This window comes from Pristiophorus japonicus, chromosome Y (genome assembly GCF_044704955.1).
Source record: "Pristiophorus japonicus isolate sPriJap1 chromosome Y, sPriJap1.hap1, whole genome shotgun sequence".
Taxonomy (NCBI): domain Eukaryota; kingdom Metazoa; phylum Chordata; class Chondrichthyes; family Pristiophoridae; genus Pristiophorus; species Pristiophorus japonicus.
Window position 1 is genome coordinate 7647800 of NC_092011.1, and position 22674 is coordinate 7670473.

Sequence of the window (22674 nt, forward strand, 5' to 3'; positions counted from 1 at the left end):
ACACCCCCTCACACTACCTCAGTCCCTCACACCCCCTTACACTCCCTCATACGCTCTCACAGTCCCTCATACCCCTCACACTTACTCACTCCTCCTTACACTCCGTCACACTCACTCACACTACCAACATCCACTCGCACTCCCACAGTTGCTCGCACTCCCTCACAGCCACTCACACCCCCTCACACTCCATCACGCTCTGTCATACTCACTCACACTCATGCAGACTCCCTCACACACCATCATTCCCCCTCACACTCACTCACACCTGCTAACATTCCACCACACTTCCTCACACTCCCATAGTCCTCACAGCCTGTTACACTCCCTCAGTCCCTCACAACCCCTCACACTCCCTCAGTCCCTCACACACATTCACACACACTCACACACCCTCACATCCCCTCACACTCCCTCACATCCCCTCACACTCCTTCAAAATCCTCACACCCTCTCACAATACCTCAAACTTCCTCACATCCCCTCACACTCCCTCACACAATCCCTCACACCGCTCAAACTCCTACACACTCTCACACCCCCTCACAACCCCTCACACTCCCTGCATCTCGCACACTCCCTCACATCCCTCACACACAGCCACACCCCCTCTGTCCCTCACACTCACTCACACTCCCTCACACCCATGCACACTCCCTCTATCTCTCATATTCCCTCACACTCAATCACATTCCCTCCATCCCTCACACTCAATCACACTTACGCACACCCCCTCGCACTTACTCACACTTATACACACTCCCTCATACCCCCTCACACTACCTCAGTCTCCCACAACCCCTCACACTCCCTCATACTCCCTCACACCCCTCACACTTACTCACTTCTCCGTACATCCGTCACACTCACTCACTCTACCTCAAATCCGCTCACACTCCCACAATCCCTCGCACTCCCTCGCATTCCCTCACAACCCCTCACACCCCCTCACACTCCATCACACTCCTCACAACCTTCACACTAACTAACACTCCCAAAGACACACTCACACCACCTCACACTCTCTCACACACTCTCAGACTCCCTCACACCCCCTCAAACACTGACACTCCCCCTCACACTCACTTACACCTGCTAACACTACCTCAAACTCCCTCAGTCCCTCACACACCCTCAAACTCCCCCACACTCCCTCTGTCCCTCACATCCCCACGCACTCCCTCACACTCCCTCACACCCCCTTACACTCCTCCACAACACCTCACTTCCCCTCACACTCCCTCACAGGCCCTTACACCCCCTCACACTCCCTCACACTCCCTCACACTTCCTCTGCTGCTTAAACTCACTCACACTCACACCCCCTCCCAACACCGCACACTCCCTCACATTTCCTCACACATGCTCACACACCCTCGCAGTCCCTCGCGCTCCTTCACACTCCCGCACAATCACTCAGTCCCTCACACTACCTCACACCCCTCACACTCCCGCACATGCCCTCACACTCCCTCACATTCTCTCACACTCACTCACACTCCCTCAGTCCCTCAAATCCCCTCACACCCCCTCACATTCACACTCCCTCACACCTCCTCACATTCACATTCCCTCACTCTCACACTCTCTCACACACCAATACACTCCCTCACAGTTCCTCCTTCCCTCACACTCTATCGCACTTCCCCACACTCCCTCTCGCCCCTCACACTCCCTCACACTCAATCACACTCCCTGACACTCTCTCACACCCACTCACATCCCCTCGCACTCCCTCATATTCCCTCACACTCTCTCACACATCCCTCACACTCCCATGCAACCCTCACACTCCCATGCAATCCTCATACTTCCTCACACAACTTCACACTCCCCTCACACTCACTTCCCCTCACAACACCTCACACTCCTTCAGATTCCCTCACACACGTTCACACTCCCTTACACTCTCTCACAATCACTCAGTCCCTCACATTCCCTCACACTCCCTCATACTTTCTCACACCTCTCAGTCCCTCACACTCCCTCATACTCTCTCACACCCGCTCAGAAACCCACACATCCCCTCACACTCCCTCCGTCCCTCACACTCCTTCACACACCTTCAGACTCCCTCTGTCCCTCACACTCACTCACACCCCCTCACACCACCTCAAACTCCCTCACACTTCCTCACACTCCCTCATACACCCTCACACTCCCTCACAGACCCCTGATGCTCCCTCATACTCCCTCACACTCCTTTCACTCCCTCACACTCAATCAGATTCCCTCACACTCCCATCACACTCCTCATATTCCCTCTCACTCCTTCACACTCCCTCACAGAACCTCACACTTCCTCTCATGCTCACACTCGCTCACACTCACTCACATCCCCTCACAACACCTCACATTCCCTCACACTCCCTCACAATCACTCAGTCCCTCACATTCCCTCACACCTACTCACACTTCCTCCGTCCCTCACACTCCCTCCATCCCTAATACTCACTCATCTCACTCACAGCTCCTCACGCACACTCCATCCCTCAAATCCATTTACATTCACTCATGCTCGCTTACACCCCCTCACACCCCCTCACACACTGTCACAGTCCCTGATACCCCCTCACAATCCCTCAGTCCCTCACACTCCCTCGGTCCCTCCCACTCCCTCACACTCCATCATACCCCCTCACACTCCCTCATACTCTCTCATACTCACTCACTCTCCCTCACAATTAATCACACTCCCTCACACTTCTCAGTCCTTCACATCACCTCACACTCTCTTACATCCCCTCACACTCCAGAACACACCTTCACACTCCCTCACACTCACTCACACTCCCTCAGTCCCTCACATCCCTTCACACCCCCTCACATTCACACTCCCTCATATTTCCTCACATTCACACTCCCTCAATCTCTCACACCTCCTCACACTCACTCACACTCTCTCACACAGCAACACATCCCCTCACATTTCCTCACACTCCCTCAGTCCCTCACACTCAGTCACACTCACTCACCCCCCCATCGCACACCCTCCATCCCTCACATCCCCTCAAACACCCTCACACCCCCTCACACCTCCACACAACCCCTCACATCCCATCACACCCCCTCACACTCACTCACACTCCCTCAAACTACATCACACTCCTTCACATCTCCTCAAACTTACTCACACTCACACACACTCCGTCATATCCCATCACACTACCTCAGTCACTCACACCCCCTTACACTCCCTCATACGCTCTCACAGTCCCTCATACCCCTCACACTTACTCACTCCTCCTTACACTCCGTCACACTCACTCACACTACCAACATCCACTCGCACACCACAGTCGCTCGCACTCCCTCACAGCCACTCACACCCCCTCACACTCCGTCACGCTCTTTCATACTCACTCACACTCATGCAGACTCTCTCACACCCCCTCACATACCATCACTCCCCCTCACACTCACTCACACCTGCTAACACTCCATCACACTTCCTCACACTCCTTCAGTACCTCACAGCCTGTCACACTCCCTCAGTCCCTCACAACCCCTCGCACTCCCTCAGTCCCTCACACCCCCTCACACTCCCTCACATCCCCTCACACTCCCTCACATCCCCTCACACTCCCTCACAATCCTCACACCCTCTCACAACACCTCAAACTTCCTCACATCCCCTCACACTCCCTCACACAATCCCTCACACCGCTCAAACTCCTACACACTCTCACACCCCCTCACATTCCCTCACACTCCCTCCATCTTGCACACTCCCTCACATCCCTCACACTCCCTCACACACAGCCACACCCCCTCTGTCCCTCACACTCACATACACTCCCTCACACCAACGCACACTTTCTCTATCTCTCATATTCCCTCACACTCAATCACATTCCCTCCATCCCTCACACTCAATCACACTTACGCACACCCCCTCGCACTTACTCACACTTATACACACTCCCTCATACCCCCTCACACTGCCTCAGTCCCTCATACTCCCTCACACCCCTCACACTTTCTCACTTCCCCGTACATCCGTCACACTCACTCACTCTACTTCACATCCGCTCACACTCCCACAATCCCTCGCACTCCCTCGCATTCCCTCACAACCCCTCGCACCCCCTCACACTCCATCACACTCCTCACAACCTTCACACTAACTAACACTCCCAAAGACACACTCAGACTCCCTCACACCCCCTCAAACACCGACACTCCCCCTCACACTCACTTACACCTGCTAACACTCCCTCAAACTCCATCAGTCCCTCACACACCCTCACACTCCCTCTGTCCTTCACATCCCCACACACTCCCTCACATCTCCTCACACTCCCTCACACCCCCTTACACTCCTCCACAACACCTCACTTCCCTTCACACTCCCTCACACCCACTTACACCCCCTCACACACCCTCACTCTCCTTCACACTCCCTCACAGAACCTCACACTTCCTCTGCTGCTTAAACTCACTCACACTCACACCCCCTCCAACACCGCACACTCCCTCACATTTCCTCACACATGCTCACACACCCTCGCAGTCCCTCGCACTCCTTCACACTCCCGCACAATCACTCAGTCCCTCACAGTACCTCACACCCCTCACACTCCCGCACATGCCCTCACACTCCCTCACATTCTCTCACACTCACTCACACTCCCTCAGTCCCTCAAATCCCCTCACACCCCCTCACATTCACACTCTCTCACACCTCCTCACATTCACATTCCCTCACTCTCACACCCCCTCACACTCCCTCTCACTCTCTCACACACCAACACACTCCCTCACAGTTCCTCCTTCCCTCACACTCTATCGTACTTCCCCACTCTCCCTCTTGCCCCTCACACTCCCTGACACTCTCTCACATCCCCTCACACTCCCTCATATTCCCTCGCACTCTCTCACTCATCCCTCACACTCCCATGCAACCCTCATACTTCCTCACACAACCTCACACTCCCCTCACACTCACTTCCCCTCACAACACGTTCACACTCCCTCACACTCTCTCACAATCACTCAGTCCCTCACACTCCCTCATACCCACTCATACTTCCTCCATCCCTCACACTCCCTCATGCTCCCTCCGTCGCTCATACTCACTCACAGCTCCACAGACACACTCCATCCCTCACATCCCCTCACACTTCTTCACGCTCGCTTACACCCCCTCACATCCCCTCACACACCATCACACTTCCTGATACCCCCTCACAATCCCTCAGTCCCTCACATTCCCTCACACTCCATCATACCCCCTGACACTCCCTCATACTCTCTCACGCCTCTCAGTCCCTCACACTCCCTCATACTCTCTCACACCCGCTCACACTCCCTCACACTCCCTCAGTCCCTCACAACACCTCACACCCCCTCACACTCACTCACACTCCCTTAAACTCCTTCAGTCCCTCACACTCACTCACACTCCCTCACACCATCTCACTCTCCCTCTCACCCCCTCACATCCCCTCACACCCCCTCACATCCCATCACACTCCCTCACACTCCGTCACACTCTCTCAGACCGGCTCACACCCCCACAAACTCCCTTACACTCCCTCACACTCCCACCGACCCTCACACTCACTTACAACCCCTCATACCCATTCACACTCCCTCACAGTCACACCGTCCCTCTAACATCCCCTCACATCTCCATACACCGCCTCACACTCCCTCGGTAACTCACAGTCACACTACCTCACACCGCCTCACACTCCCTCACATCCCCTCACACACCATCACACTCACTCACACTCCCTCATCCCTCACATACCCTCACACCTCCTAACATTCACACACCCTCACACTCACTCACACCCCTCACACTCCCTCATACTCACTCACACTCGCTCAGAAACCCACACATCCCCTCTCACTCCCTCACACTCCCTCCGTCACTCACACTCCTTCACACTCCCTCACAGAACCTCACACTTCCTCTGATGCTCACACTCACTCACACTCACATCCCCTCACAACACCTCACATTCCCTCACAATCACTCAGTCCCACACACTCCCTCACACCTACTCACACTTCCTCCGTCCCTCACATTCCCTCCATCCCTAATACTCACTCACCTCACTCACAGCTCCTCACGCACACTCCATCCCTCAAATCCATTTACATTCACTCATGCTCGCTTACACCCCCTCACACTCCCTCACACACCCTCACACACCGTCACAGTCCCTGATACCCCCTCATAATCCCTCAGTCCCTCACACTCCCTCGGTCCCTCACACTCCATCATACCCCCTCACACTCCCTCATAATCCCTCATACTAACTCACTCTCCCTCACAATCAATCATACTCCCTCACACTTCTCAGTCCCTCACATCACCTCACACTCCCTTACATCCCCTCACACACCCTCACACTCTCTCCCACTCCCTCACACTCACTCACACTCCCTCGGTCCCTCACATCCCCTCACACCCCCTCACTTTCACACTCCCTCATATCTCCTCACATTCACACTCCCTCAATCTCTCACACCTCCTCTCACTCACACTCTCTCACACACCAACATATACCCTCACACTCCCTCCGTCTCTCACTCTCCCTCACACACCCTCACACTCCCTCTGTCCCTCACATCCCCACACACTCCCTCACATCTCCTCACACTGCCTCAAACTCCCCCACACTCCCTCACACACCCTCACACTCCCTCACAGACTCCACACTCCCTCATACTCCCTCTCATCGCCTCACACCCCTCATACTCCCTCATACTCAATCACACTCCCTGACACTCTCTCACACCCACTCACACCCCCTCACACTCCCTCATACTCCCTCGCACTCTCTCACACATCCCTCACACTCCCATGCACCTCTCATACTCCCTCACACACCCTCACACTCCCTCACAGAACCTCACACTTCCTCTGCCGCTCTCACTCACTCACACGCACTTCTCCTCACAACACCTCACACTCCCTCACATTCCCTCACATACGCTCACACTCCCTCACACCCCCTCACACCATCACACTCCCTCATACCCCCTCACAATCCCTCAGTCCCTCACAATCCCTCACATTCCATCATACCCCCTCACACTCTCTCACACTCCCTCATACTTACTCACTCTCCCTCACAATCAATCACACTCCCTCACACCTCTCAGTCCCTCACATCACCTCACACTCCCTCACACTACCTCACACTCTCTCTCACTCCCTCACACTTCATTACACACCCTCACACTCCCTCAACTCTCTCACACTCCCTCATACTCACTCACTCTCCCTCACAATCAATCACACTCTCACACTCCCTCACACCTCTCAGTCCCTCACATCACCTCACTCTCCCTCACACTCCCTTACAGCCGCTCACACCCCCTCACACTTCCTCACACTCCCTCCATCCCTCACTCTCCATCGCACTTCCTCACATTCACACTCCGTCATATCTCCTCACATTCACACTCCCTCAATCTCTCACACCCCTCACACCTCCTCACACTCCCTCACACCACCTCAAACTCCCCCACACTCCCTCACAGACCCCCACACTTCCTCATACTCCCTCACATTGCCTCATACCCCTCACTCTCCCTCATACTCAATCACATTCCCTGACACTCTCTCACACCCACTCACATCTCCTCACACTCCCTCATACTCCCTCGCACTCTCTCACACTCCCATGCAACCTTCATACTCCCTCACACTCCCCTCACACTCCCTCACAGAACCTCACACTTCCTCTGTCGCTCACACTCACTCACACTCACTTCTCCTCACAACACCTCACACTCTCTCACACTCCCTCACATTCACTCACACTCTCTCACAATCATTCAGTCCCTCACACTCCCTCACACCCACTCACACTTCCTTCGTTCCTCACACTCCCTCATGCTCCCTCTGTCCCTCATACTCACTCACCTTACACACAGCTCCTCACGCACACTCCATCCCTCACATCCCCTCACACTCCCAAACGCTCACTTACAACCCCTCACACTCCCTCACACCCTCTCACACACCGTCACACTCCCTCATACCCCCTTACAATCCCTCATTCCCTCACATTCCATCATAACCCCTCACACTCCCTCATACTCACTCACTCTCCCTCACAATCAATCACACTGCCTCACACCTCTCAGTCCCTCACATCCCCTCACACTCTCTCACACCCCCTCAGACTCCCTCACACTCCCTTAAACTCCTTCAGTCCCTCACACTCACTCACACTTCGTCACACCCCCTCACACCCCCTCACACTAACTCACACTCTCTCAGGCCCTCATACTTCCTCACACTCACTCACACCACCTCACAGACCCTCACACCGCCTCACTCCACCTCACATTCCCTCACATTCACTCACATTCCTCACATTCTCTCACACCTACTCAGACTCCCTCACACTCCCTCATACTCCCTCAGTCTCTCACAACACCTCACAGCCTCACAGCCCCTCACACTCACTCATACTCCCTTAAACTCCTTCAGTCCCTCATACTCACTCACAACACCTCACATTCCGTCTCACACTGTCACACTCCCTGAAACCCCCTCTCACCCCCTCACACTACCTCACACTACCTCACACTCCCTCAGGCCCTAACACTTCCTCACACTCACTCACACCCCCTCACAGACCTCACACCGCCTCACTCCACCTCACACTCCCTCACATTCACTCACACCCCGTCACACCCCCTCACACTCCCTCACAATCCCTTCCCACTCACAATGCCTCACGCCCCCTCTCACGCCCTCACACTCCCCTCACACTACTCACACTCCCTCACACTCTCTCACGCACCCTCATATCTCCTCACACTCCCTCATACTCCGTCACACTCCCTCCGTCTCTCACACTCCCTCACACATGCTCACACTCACTCTGTCCCTCACACACACTCACACCCTCTCACACTCCATCACACTCCCTCACATCCCCTCATATCTCCTCACACTCCCTCATACTCCGTCACACTCCCTCCATCTCTCACACTCCCTCACACATGCTCACACTCACTCTGTCCATCACACTCCCTCACATCCCCTCACACTCCCTCACACCTACTCACATTCCCTGACACTCTCTCACACCCCCTCACATCACCTCACTCCGCCTCACACTCCATCACACACCCTTGCACACACTCACACTCCCCTCACACCCCTCATACTCCCTCACACTCTGTCACACACCCTCACACAACCTCACACTTCCTCTGTGCATCACACTCACTCTCACCCTCTCACTCCACCTCACACTCCCTCACACTCACCCACATCCCCTCACACCCCCTGACACTCACTCACAATCACTCAGTCCCTCACACTCCATCACACCCACACACACTCCCTCCATCCCTCACACTCACTCACAGCCGCTCACACACCCTCCATCCCTCACATCCACTCACACTCCCTCATACTCCCTTACATCCCCTCAGACTCCCCCACACTCCGTGACAACCCCTCTCACATCTTCACACTCCCTCATATTCTCTCAGTCTCTCACACGTCCTCAGACTCCCTATCACGCCTCACACTCCCTCATACTCCCTCACACTCCCTCACATCAATCACATTCCATCACTCTCGCTCACACTCCCTCACACCCCATCACATTCCCTCATACCCCCTCACACTCACTCACACTCCCTCACGCACTTACACTCCCTCAAACTCTTTCACACTCACTCACACCCCCCTCGCTCCCTCACAACCTCTCACATCCCCTCACACTCCCTCATACTCCCTCAGACTCACTCACTCTCACAAACAATCCCTCATGCCCCCTCACATTCCCTCAGTCCATCACACTCTCTCACACCCCCTCACACTCCCTCAGTCCCTCACACCCCTCACACTGCATCACACCCCCTCACACACCCTCACACTCCCTCACACTCATTCACACTCCCTCACACCCCTTCACACCCACTCACACTCCATCAGTCCCTCACATTCATTCACACCTCCTCACACCCTCTCTCACTCACTCACACTCCCTCACAACCCCTCAAACACCCTCACACTCACTCACACTCCCTCAGACTCACTCACGCTCCCTCACAACCTCTCAGACACCCTCACACTCACTCACACTCACTCACACTCCCTCAGACTGCCTCACATTCCCTCACACTCCCTCAGTCCCTCACACTGACACACACTCCCTTACATCCCCACACCATTTCAAACTCCCTCAGAATCTCACATCCCCTCACACTCCCTCACACACCCCACCACCCTTCACACTCCGTCAATCCCTCTCACACTCACTCACACCCCCTCCCACTCCATCAGTCCCTCTAAGCCCCTCACACACACTCCCTCAGACTCCCTCAGTCCCTCACACTCTCCCAGACTCACTCACACTCCCTCACAACCCCTCAAACACCCTCACACTCACTCACACTTCCTCAGACCAGCTTATTCCTCACACCAGCTCAAACTCCTTCACACCCCCTCACAATCACTCAGTCCCTCATTCCCTCACACACCCTCTGTCCCTCACAGTTCCTCAAACTCTCTTACACTCCTTCCACTCACTTCCCTCCCTCACACTCCCCCATACTCCCTCACACTCCCTCACATCCCCTTACACTCCATCACAACCCCTCACACTCCCTCACACTCCCCTCACACTCACTCACACCCACTCACATCCTCTCACACCACTCACACTCCCTCACACTCCCTCCATCACTCGCCCTCCCTCACACCCCCTCACACTCCCTCACACACCTTCTCACTAACTCACACACCCCTCACACTCCCTCACATCACCTCACACTCCCTCACATCCCCTCACACTCCCTCACATCAACTCACACTCCCTCACACCCTCTCACACTCCTCAAATCCCCACGCACTCCCTGACACTCCTTCACTCTCCCTCACGCCCCCTCCATCCCTCACACTCACTCGCACACCCTCAGTCCCTCATACCCCCTCACACTCCCTCACAATCCCTCACACTCCCCCACACCCCCTCAGTCCCCCACTCTCCCTCACACTTAATGTCGAGGAAATATTTAGCTTAAATTAACTCATGCGGAGATGTTCAGAACTGCACTTCGAGAGAATTTATTTTAAAATGCGAGATATGTCTCGGAGAGCCTGCTTGGACCGTACCAAGGCAAAAACTCTGTCGTACAGGCAAATTGTCCCTATCTTTATACAGAAATTGAATACAGAAATATAAAAGGAATCTTATTCATTAGTCCCGCGAGTACAAAGGTCGTCTCGGGAGGTACACACTCTATCTGTCCTTGCATAGTTTTTCTATGTTCACAGTCTGATAAGCAGAATCAAAAGGAGACTCCCTTTTAATACCAGATGGTCATTTAATTGCATTTCTAAGTTTCAAGGCTAAAAAAGCGTGGCTATTTTTCTAGTCCTATTATTTCTTTAAGCATAGCAAAAACAGAATTTAACCCTTCCCTTTTCCATAAGCCATAGATTCATAGATTCTTTCTTCCACAATTCCCTCCTTGTTGATTTTTTTATTTTTTAGATCAACACAATTTCCTATATTCTCTTCTTGAGCAAAAGGGGGTTTATTACTTGACTAATTACATTTTTTAATTTTACCCACATTCCGCAAAGGATTATTAATAATACAAGCATAACCACGCCTACGATTACTATGGGGTGTATAGCAAGCTTCAGTACTGCTGTAGCTTTTGGGGACCATCCGGTAAACACATCCCACCAGTGGTGTACTGTCAAAGAGGTGACTTCATCTGCGATTCTCACTAGTTGCCCCTTCTTGTAACTCATTTCGAATTTAAATTGGTGGCTGTCTCTGCCTTGTTTCGACAGAGCTTCCTCAATTTTCTTGTCATTCCGTATCAAATTGTGCAGTCTGGTCAGATTAATTACAGGGGGTAAGGGTTCAATCTTGTGCATAGACAGATATTTTTCTACATTTTGCCATTGCCCAAAGGTATAAGTTCTTTTTACTTCAGGGTCATACAGGGTGTAGACTCTTCTCACGCATTTATTAATGGGGGGTTTATACAAAATTCCATCCAGATAGACAGGTTTATTTCCTGTCACACAGATCTTATTCTGTCCTATTTCCGTAATATCAGTGTCATTTGTTGGCTTTAATTCCCATTTACTTACTCCAATGGAGTGCTGCAGAGAGCATGGTTCATGTATGGCGGTCTGATAGAGACATACCATTCCGAATGGCCACCTAGCACATCCCCTCTGGTGATGTGTCATATTCTTCTCATCGACCCAATCTCCTTTAAATTCTGGGTACCAGAAGTTCTGTACAAACAGCTGGGGCATTACTTGGAACTGACACCAAATTTATTTTCGTGTCATACTTACTATCTCCACAGTAACGTTACATCCTTTTGAATTACAACTGGTATATCTTTTTTGAGGGTTAATGGTTAAATTAAGAAGCTTATCTCTTTTGTTAATTTCCAGCAACCTTTCCCATGTGTTAGCATGGAAGGATAATATTTTCCTTTCTAACTCGGCTCTTAATAGCTGTCTGATCATTTCTTTAAACAGGCAATGGGTGTACTTGTTTACTCCCTGTTGTTCCTTCATTAGGTTCTCTATTTCCTTCTCTATCCCTTCATTCTGTTGCCAGGTCATTTCGTTTAGGACGTAACCTGATATCTGTAATTACTGTAATCCTTCATCCCAGGCATTTCTGATCTTTATATCTTCCCCTACCAGTCCCCCGACGGCCTGGATTTTATTTTGTAGGGTCTCAATATCCATGGAGTTCAATGCTCCTATTCCTGCTCCCACTCCACCTAACACAGTCTCTAACACATCCCGTTTCTTTCTTTAGGGTCTTTCTTTTTCAAAAGATACCTTAACACTGGTTGTGTGGCAACCATCTTCTTTCTTTGGGGGATATTCACCGGGGTGTTATTCATGCATTACATCCACTGCCCATCTACCATACTTGTAAATGAATAACGGAGGAAGTCTTTTCTCTCGTCCGGCCCTCCTATGTACCCCATCTCTTGTTTTTCCCTGTGCTCCGGGTACACTTCATCCACACATCGGCCTGGTATTCTATGAACAACCGATACCCTTTCCCCAATATAAACTGGAATTCCCCTCCTTCTTCCTTCATTCCACATGCCTCACATCGTGCCGTAAAATTCCCTACTTTACAACTTTGGCCTACTGGGCAAATAAAATTGCCTTGCTGCCTCATACTATTACTTCTTTCCCATACCATATTTCCCTTCCATACTCTTCCTTCTTTTAGCACTTCTTCCTCCTGCCGGGAGTTCCCTGTTGCTAAAATGATCAGTATACCTAACGTCCATTTATAATTTTTCCAAGAGTCCCTTCCCATCTTCCCTTTCTTGTTTGTTTCTATACCACTCTTGAAATAAGTCGTTACAATAACAACACGTCCACACGATAGTAACAGTGACCCAAATAATAAAGGCCCAAACTGGCACACAAATGAGCTCTGATATCCGTCCGTGAATTTTGGGCAATAATTTCAAGTCCAAATATTTAATACAAGAGCAGGTACAGTTCTTCAGCGAGAAGATGGCTGTTTTCTTAGTCGGGCGACCGTAGTATGTCCTGGTTCAATGCCTTTTCCTTCGGCTGTAATTCGTCGGGGAAATAATGTTTACAGCGGGTCGCATGCACCCAGTTTGGAAGCTTTTTCAACTTCAGCGCGGTTCGTGTTGTGAGAATTATCTGATACGGTTCTTTCCACCTAGGAGAAAAGGATTCTTTATTTAATGTTTTTGCTAACACTTGATCTCCAGGCCTGAAAGGTGCATATATCCTTCCGATGGGGGCACCTGTGTCTGCTTTATTTGTTCATGCAGACTTCTTGCTATTTCACACATGGGCTGAGCATACTTTAGTGATTTTTCATCATTCCAAATTAATGCTATTTTTTCATCTGCCAGTGGTGGTTTTACGCCAGTAGGCATTGGTCTTCCCAATAAGGCTTCATGTGGTGTCAAATCAGTGTTTCGGTTTTTCTGGTTTCTTATTATATACAATACTAATGGTAAGGCTTCTGGCCACTTCAGTCCTGTCTCCTGACATACCTTGGTAAGGGTAGATTTTATTATCCCATTTACTCTTTCTACCATTCCCGAGGACTGTGGCTGATATGGTATATATAACTTCCACTGGAACCCTAACACTTCTGCAAGGTTTTGCACTATTTTTCCGGTGAAGTGGGTTCCCCTGTCACAGTTGATTCCCATAGGTATCCCATATCTTGGTACTATTTCTTTAAATAGAATTTTTACTACTATTCGGGCATCGTCTTTCCTAGTGGCGTACGCTTCCACCCACCTTGTGAACATATCTACTATGACTAATAGATACTTAAGACCTGATACTGGAGGCATGTGGACAAAGTCAATTTGCAAATTTTCAAAGGGCATACTTGGTTGGGGTAGATGATCATATCCAGCAGGTGTTTTACCTCTGTTATTTTGTTGAATAATTTGGCATGTTCTAGCAACTTTCTCAATTACTACTGTTATTCCTGGTGCATACCACTGTGCATTAATAGCATGTGTCATCCCTCCTTTGCCCATGTGAGCCTGACCGTGTGCTAGGCGAGACAGGGGCAAAAATAGAGATCTAGGGCAAACAGTTCGCCCATCAGGGTGACACCAAATGTCGTTTTTTTAAAAAAACAACCCTGGTTTGCCCAAGTTCTTCCTTCCTGCATGGTAACTTGTTGTTGGGCTGTTTTAAGTTGTTGGATGTCAAGTACCTGTGGAGGGGAGACTGAGACTGCTTGAAGGCAGTCTGCCTGTGCTGAAGCGGCCTGTTTGGCTGCCTCGTCAGCCCTCCTATTTCCTACTGATACTTCATCCTCACCGGTTGTGTGAGCTGCACATTTGATAACGGCTACCTTACTTGGCAACTGAATGGCGTCTAATAGATTAAGCACCAGTTGAGAGTGCTTAATACGCTTTCCACCAGAGGTGATAAAGCCTCTGTTTTTCCACAGTTACCCAAAATCATGGTCCACACCGAATGCATATCTAGAATCAGTATAGATATTAGCAGTATGATCTTTAGCTATTATACAAGCACTAGTGAGGGCAAACAATTCAGCAGCCTGAGCCGAGGTTCCAGGAGGCAGGGCGAATGCTTCAACAGTTTCGTGGGGGTTTACAATAGCATAGCCTGCCAAAAGCAAATCATCCGACGGCCTGTATGATGATCCATCCATATAGAGAATAAGATCAGGATTGTCCATGGGTTCTGTGAGCAAATCTGGTCTTGGTAAGGTGTCTATTTCCACTGTTAACAGACAAGCAAATCTGGTCTTGGTAAGGTGTCTATTTCCACTGTTAACAGACAAGCAAATCTGGTCTTGGTAAGGTGTCTATTTCCACTGTTAACAGACAAGCAAATCTGGTCTTGGTAAGGTGTCTATTTCCACTGTTAACAGACAAGCAAATCTGGTCTTGGTAAGGTGTCTATTTCCACTGTTAACAGACAAGCAAATCTGGTCTTGGTAAGGTGTCTATTTCCACTGTTAACAGACAAGCAAATCTGGTCTTGGTAAGGTGTCTATTTCCACTGTTAACAGACAAGCAAATCTGGTCTTGGTAAGGTGTCTATTTCCACTGTAAACAGACAATCATGCTGTTCTGGATCCTCTACTTCTCTAGTAGGAAGAAAGGTGGCTGGGTTCACTACCGGTGCGCGTCGAAAGGTATAGTTAGGGTGTGACAGCAGTAATACTTCATAACCTGTTCTTCGAGACACTGTAAAGTGTTGTGTGGCAGCTGAATTCAAAAGTAATAACACAGCATGGCCTGTAATGACAGCACATGGATAGTCCAAAACAATAGGTACCGACTTCTCCACCATGACCGCAGTAGCAGCTACAGCAAGTAGACATGCTGGCATTCCCCTTACTACTGGAGGCAAATAAACCGAATAATAAGCAACTGGTCTATTTCCCCCACCATGTTCTTGGGTTAGTACTGCTGTTGCAAATCCTTCTTTCTCATTCACATACATCTGAAAAGGTTTACCATGGCTTTCTTTAACTGTTTAAATGCCTCCTCTCTCTCTGGGGTCCACTCCACCTTGGGTGGGGCATCATTTAGGGCAGCTGATCTTAGGACCGCATCCCATTCTCGATTCTTTCTGGTCCTAGCTGCCTCTGCCCTTGAGATATGTGAAAACCCAGGTACTGGACTTGAGTCTGACAAAACTGTAACTTTTGTAACGATACTCGGTGCCCACTTTCACATAGGTGCTGTAACAGTTTCAGGGAATCTTGCATGCACCTGTATCCGTGGCTGGAAGCCATAAGCAAATCGTCCGCATACTGCAGCAGTACAGACTGGTCTGATAATGAACAGTCTTCGAGGTCTCTTTTTACTGCTGCTGCATATACTGCGGGGCTTTCGGTGTATCCTTGGGGCAACCTGGTCCATGTGTACTGCTGCTTCTTGTGGGTGAAAGCAAACAGATACTGACTTTCTAGATTTAACGGGATAGAGAAAAAGGCTGAACACAGATCTATCACAGTAAAGACAGTTGCTGTTGGTGGTATAGCAGATAGTATAATGTTGCTGTCCGGTACCACAGGGGTGATAGGGACTACTATCTTATTAATAGCTCTCAGATCTTGCACAAATCTCCATTCCTACAATCATCGGACCCATATCTTTAGGTTTCGCTGGCGGTTTTACAGCCAATGTCAGATGAGGTGTCGAGTTCGCTTCTCTAAACCGCTGTTGCTGTAAGGGTGTCAAATCCATTGCTACCCCCAATCCTTCTGGTCCAAAATAAATGCGGGGCATAGCTTCTACTATTTCTTCTATTTTTAAAAAGGATTGTACCAGACACTGGTAAGTTTCAGCTTTTTGTCGAGTGTACCAGGCTGTACAGTGAAGCTGAACTGCCTCAAAGCTTGTGAAAATTATATACATCAATTAGAGTCAAATTTAGCTTTTAAGTTTTGTATAACTTCATGTATCAAGGGGGAATAGAAGTTGCCAATCAATTGCCAACAATAGAGGGCAGCCTTTTCTTTGTTAACCTCCCTTTTCTCTTCTTCAATCCCATTAAAAAACTGATGAATATTATATGGAGGGAGCTCCATGTACATTCCTTCCTTTGTGCAATAAATTGTGGCTCCTAGTTTGCACAAAGTCTGTCTTCCCAATAAAGGGAGCGGCGTTGTTTTAGAGACTATCAAAGTCTCATCATTAACTGATTGTCCTTCAATTATCAATTTGGTAGGTTCAGATAAAAATTATTTCATGGGGATACCGGCCACACCCATACTTAACATGGTGGTGTTGCTTACAGGTAATCCCACAGAGGATGGTACAGAAGACATAGTAGCACTGGTACTGATCCACCAGGAACTTCACATAAGTGTCTCCTACTTTTACTACTGCCAGAGGGTTTTCTTCTATGTCTGCCGATAAGCGGAGGGCTGCCGCCTGTACCACTAAGCCTCCGGGGCATCCCTATGCTGATTATTCTGTGCCTGTCCTCGTCCCTTTTGATGATTTACTGACCTGTTTTAGCTTTATTTTCCTTATAGGTAAATAGTCGCTCTCTATCCATGTTAGCCAGTACTGTAACTGTCTCTTTCCAACTTTTTCCTTGCCAGTCCAAAACCTTTATTTTGTATGTTCTTGCTTGTTGTGGCAACATACAATTTAACAAGATTTGCACTGCCAAAGGTTCATCTTTTACCCCTTGCCAAGAGGACCCATATGCTGCCTGCAGTAATAATTTCACATCTCCGGGGAGGGGGTTATAAATGGTACAGGTTTGCTCAAGCCAGTTGTGAAAGGCTACTGGCTTCTTAACAGGATTAGGGGCAGCTGATATTTTTTTTTAAAACAATTCTCCATATAATCTTTATCCCAAGTGGGGTCCCCTGTCCCATTTTTGGTGGTCTGTCTCCATTCCTCAATTAAGGACAATTTAAAACTTCCTCCATATGGCCAATCCCCATCAGACCAACCGTACAAATCGCTACTAAACGTGACCGCGTATCTGTCGTCTGCTGTTTCTTTAATTACAGTGTCCGCCGGCGAGCCGGGCGGCACAATAGGATCTCCTATCTTCTCTCGTTGCTTTACTACCTTACGGATTCTTTTCTCAGTCTTAGGATGTACTTTCATTCTTTCATTTGAGAGGTCGTCCTTCTTTCCTTTTCTAGGAGCTGGGTGCGAGCGCCCTGCTCGACTAGAGCCGTTTCCCATTCTTCCGGGTGCAACGTCTCGCGATCTTTTCTGAAATGAGAGTTAGGACAATCCTACAAAATATACAATAATTTACAAAGCGCTCACCGGTGTTCTCTCTTCCGCTCAGCTCGGGGTCTCCTTTTGCCTTTTTGTTATTTTAGCTTCTTTGCGGTAGCTACCTTATGCCTCACCCCCAGGGGATCTCGGCGGCCCGTCCCCCTTTCAGCTAGGACGGCCTAGGCACCTTCCTTCTTTTAGCTAGGAAGGTCCTTAAAATTCCTCTTTTCTCTTTAAAAGTTAAATTTAGTTCTTTTGGATCTCGTTTTTTAGAGATCCTGCCGGACTACGCCAGAATCTGTCGAGGAAATATTTAGCTTAAATTAACTCAGGCGGAGACTTTCAGAACTGCACTTCGAGAGAATTTATTTTAAAATGCGAGATATATCTCGGAGAGCCTGCTTGGACCGTACCAAGACAAAACTCTGTCGTACAGGCAAATTGTCCCTATCTTTATACAGAAATTGAATACAGAAATAGAAAAGGAATCTTATTCATTAGTCCCGCGAGTACAAAGGTCGTCTCGGGAGGTACACACTCTATCTGTCCTTGCATAGTTTCTCTCTGTTCACAGTCTGATAAGCAGAATCAAAAGGAGACTCCCTTTTAATACCAGATGGTCATTTAATTGCATTTCTAAGTTTCAAGGCTAAAAAAGCGTGGCTATTTTTCCAATCCTATTATTTCTTTAAGCATAGCAAAAACAGAATTTAACCCTTCCCTTTTCCATAAGCCATAGATTCATAGATCCTTTCTTCCACACTTAATCACATTACCTCGGGCCCTCACACTCACTCTCACTCACTCACACTCCCTCAGTACCTCACAGTTCCTCACACCCACTCACATCCCTTCACAGCACCTCACATCCCCTCAAATCACACTCCCTCACACTCTCTCGCACCCCCTCACACCCCCTTACACTCAGTCAAACTCCCTCACAATCCCCCGCAATCCCTCACAACCCCTCACAATCCCTCATGCCCCCTCACACTTCCTCACACCACTCACACTCTCTCACACTCCCTGCGTCCCTCACACTTTGTCACTCTCTCTCACTCCCCTCACACTCCCTCATGCTGATTCCCACCTCCTCACACTCTCTCACACCCCCTCACATCCCCTCCTACACCCTTATACTCCCTCACACTACCTTGCACCCCCTTAGACTCCCTCACATTCCCCCACATTCCCCACACACTCCCTCACATCCACGCAAATCCCCTAACACTTCCCCACACACCCTCCATCCCTCACCCTCCCTCACACTTCCCTCACATTCCTCACACTCCCCCACATTTCCTCCATCCCTCACCCTCCCTCACACTCCCTCACATCCCTTCACACCCCCAATTCTCCTTCACACTCACTCATAATCCCTCACACTCTGTCACACCCCCTCACTCACACTCACACTCCATCACATTCCCTCACACTCCCTCTGTCCTCACACCCCCTCATATTCCCACACACTTCCTCCATCCCTCACATTCACTTACACTTACTCACATTCACTCACACTCCCTCCGTCCCTCACACTCCCTTATTCTCACTCATGCTCCCTCACACCCCCTCACACTCCCTCTCACCCCATCACACACCCTCATTCACCCTCACACTCCCTCGCACCCCCTCATGCTCCCCAAAATTCCCTCACACTCACTCACACTCCCTCGCACTCCCTCCGTCCCTCACACTCCCTCACTCACCTTCCGTCCCTCACACAAACTTACAGTCACTCACAGCCCCCTCACTCCGTCCATCTCTCACACCCCCTCACACACCCTCATGCTCCCTCACACACTCCCTCTCATCCCTTCAAACACCCTCACACTCCCTCACACCTACTCACATTCCCTTAGTCCCTTACACTCCATCACATTCCCTCACACTCTCTCACAGTCCCTCATTTCCTCACATCCCCTCACACTCTCACACACTACCTCACACTCAGTCACATTCCCTCATACTCCCTCATACATCCTCACATCCACTCATACCCACTCACACTCATTCACACTCACTCAATTCCCTCACACTCCTTCCCACTCACTCACACTCACTCACACCCCCTCACACCACCTCACACTCCCACACTCCCTCATTCCCTCACACCTCCTAAGACTCTTGCACACTACCTCACACTCACTCACATTCCCTCATATTCCCTAACACCCACTCTCACCCCCTCTCATCCCCTCACACCCCCTCACACTCCCTCACACTCCCTCACACCCCCTCACACCCCCACACTCCCTCACACTCTCTCACACCCCCTCACACCCCTCACACCCCCTCACAGCCCCTCACACTTCCTCACATCCCGTCACATTCCCTCACACCACCACACACTCCTTCACACTGAGTCACATTTGTTCATACTCACTTACACTCGCTCACACTCCCTCAGTCCCTCACATCCCACCACACTCTCTCACACTCCCCACCACCCCTCATACTCGGTCAATCCCTCTCACACTCACTCACACCCCCTCACACTCCCTCAGTCACTCTAAGCCCCTCACACTCCCTCACACCCCTTCACACAACCTCAAAATCACACACTCCCTCAGACTCTCTCAGTCCCTCACACTCTCTCACACTCCTGCACACCTCCTCATCACCCCCTCACTATCCCTCACACCCTCACAGCCACTCACACCTCCTCACACCCCCTCACTCACCCTCATACTCCCTCACACCCACTCACACCCCCTCACATGCCCTCACAATCCCTCACACTCACTCGCACTCACTTACACTCCCTCACACCGCCTCACACTCCCTCACAACCCTTCACACTTCCTCACACTCACTCATTCCCTCACACCAGCTCAAACTCCTCCACACCCCCTCACAATCACTCAGTCCCTCACTCCCTCCCACAGTTCCTCAAACTCTCTCACACTCCCTCACACTCCCCTCCCTCCCTCACACTCCCTCACTCCCATTCACACTCCATCACATTCCCTCACACTCCCTCTGTCCTCACACCCCCTCATATTCCGAAACACTTCCTCCATCCCTCACATTCACTCACACTCCCGCCATCCCTCACACTCCCTTATTCTCACTCATGCTCCCTCACACCCCCTCACACTCCCTCTCACCCGATCACACACCCTCATTCACCCTCACACTCCCTCACACCCCCTCACGCTCCCCAAAATTCGCTCACACTCACTCACACTCCATCACACTCTGTCACATCCCCTCACATGTCCTCACACTCCCTCACACTCACTCACACTCCCTCCGTCCCTCACACTCCCTCACTCACCTTCCGTCCCCCACACAAACTTACAGTCACTCACAGCCCCCTCACTCCGTCCATCTCTCACACCCCCTCACACACCCTCATGCTCCCTCACACACTCCCTCTCATCCCTTCATACACCCTCACACTCCCTCACACCTCCTCATATTCCCTTAGTCCCTCACACTCCATCACATTCCCTCACACTCCCTCACACTCTCTCACAGTCCCTCATTTCCTCACATCCCCTCACACTCTCACACACTACCTCACACTCAGTCACATTCCCTCATACTCCCTCATACATCCTCACATTCACTCATACCCACTCACACCCATTCACACTCCCACACTCCCTCACACCCCATCACACTCCCTCATTCCCTCATTCCCTCACACCCACTAACACTCTTGCACACTACGTCTCATCCCCTCACCCACCCTCACACTCCCTCACACTGATTCACATTTGTTCACACTCGCTTACACTCGCTCACACTTCCTCAGTCCCTCACAATCCTTCACACTGACTCACACTCCCTCACACCCTCTTACAATCCCTCACATCCCTCACACTCCCTCATGTTTTCTCACACTCCCTCAGTCCCTCACAATCCCTCACATCCCCTCACACTCCCTCACACCCCCTCACACTCCCTCACATCCCCTCACAATACCTCACACTCCATCACACTCTCTCACACTCCTCACATCCCCACACTCCATGACACTCCTTCACATTCTCTCATACTCCTTCCATGCCTCACATTCACTCGCACAGCCTCAGTCCCTCATACGCCCTCACAATCCCTCACACTCCCCAACACCCCCTCAGTCCCCCACTCTCCCTCACACTTAATCACACTACCTCAGTCCCTCACGCTCACTTAGTCCCTCACCCACCCTCACACTCCCTCACACCCCCTCACACTCCCTCACACTGACTCACATTTGTTCATACTCGCTTACACTCGCTCACACTCCCTCAGTCCCTCACAATCCCTCACACCCCCTCACACTCCCTCACACTCTCTCACAACCGACACATCCCCACACACTCCCCGACACTCCCTCACACTCCCTCCATCCCTCACACTCGCTCACGCAACCTCAGTCCCTCACACCCCCTCACACTCCCTCATAATTCCTCACACTCCCCCACACCTCCTCAGTCCCTCACTCTCCCT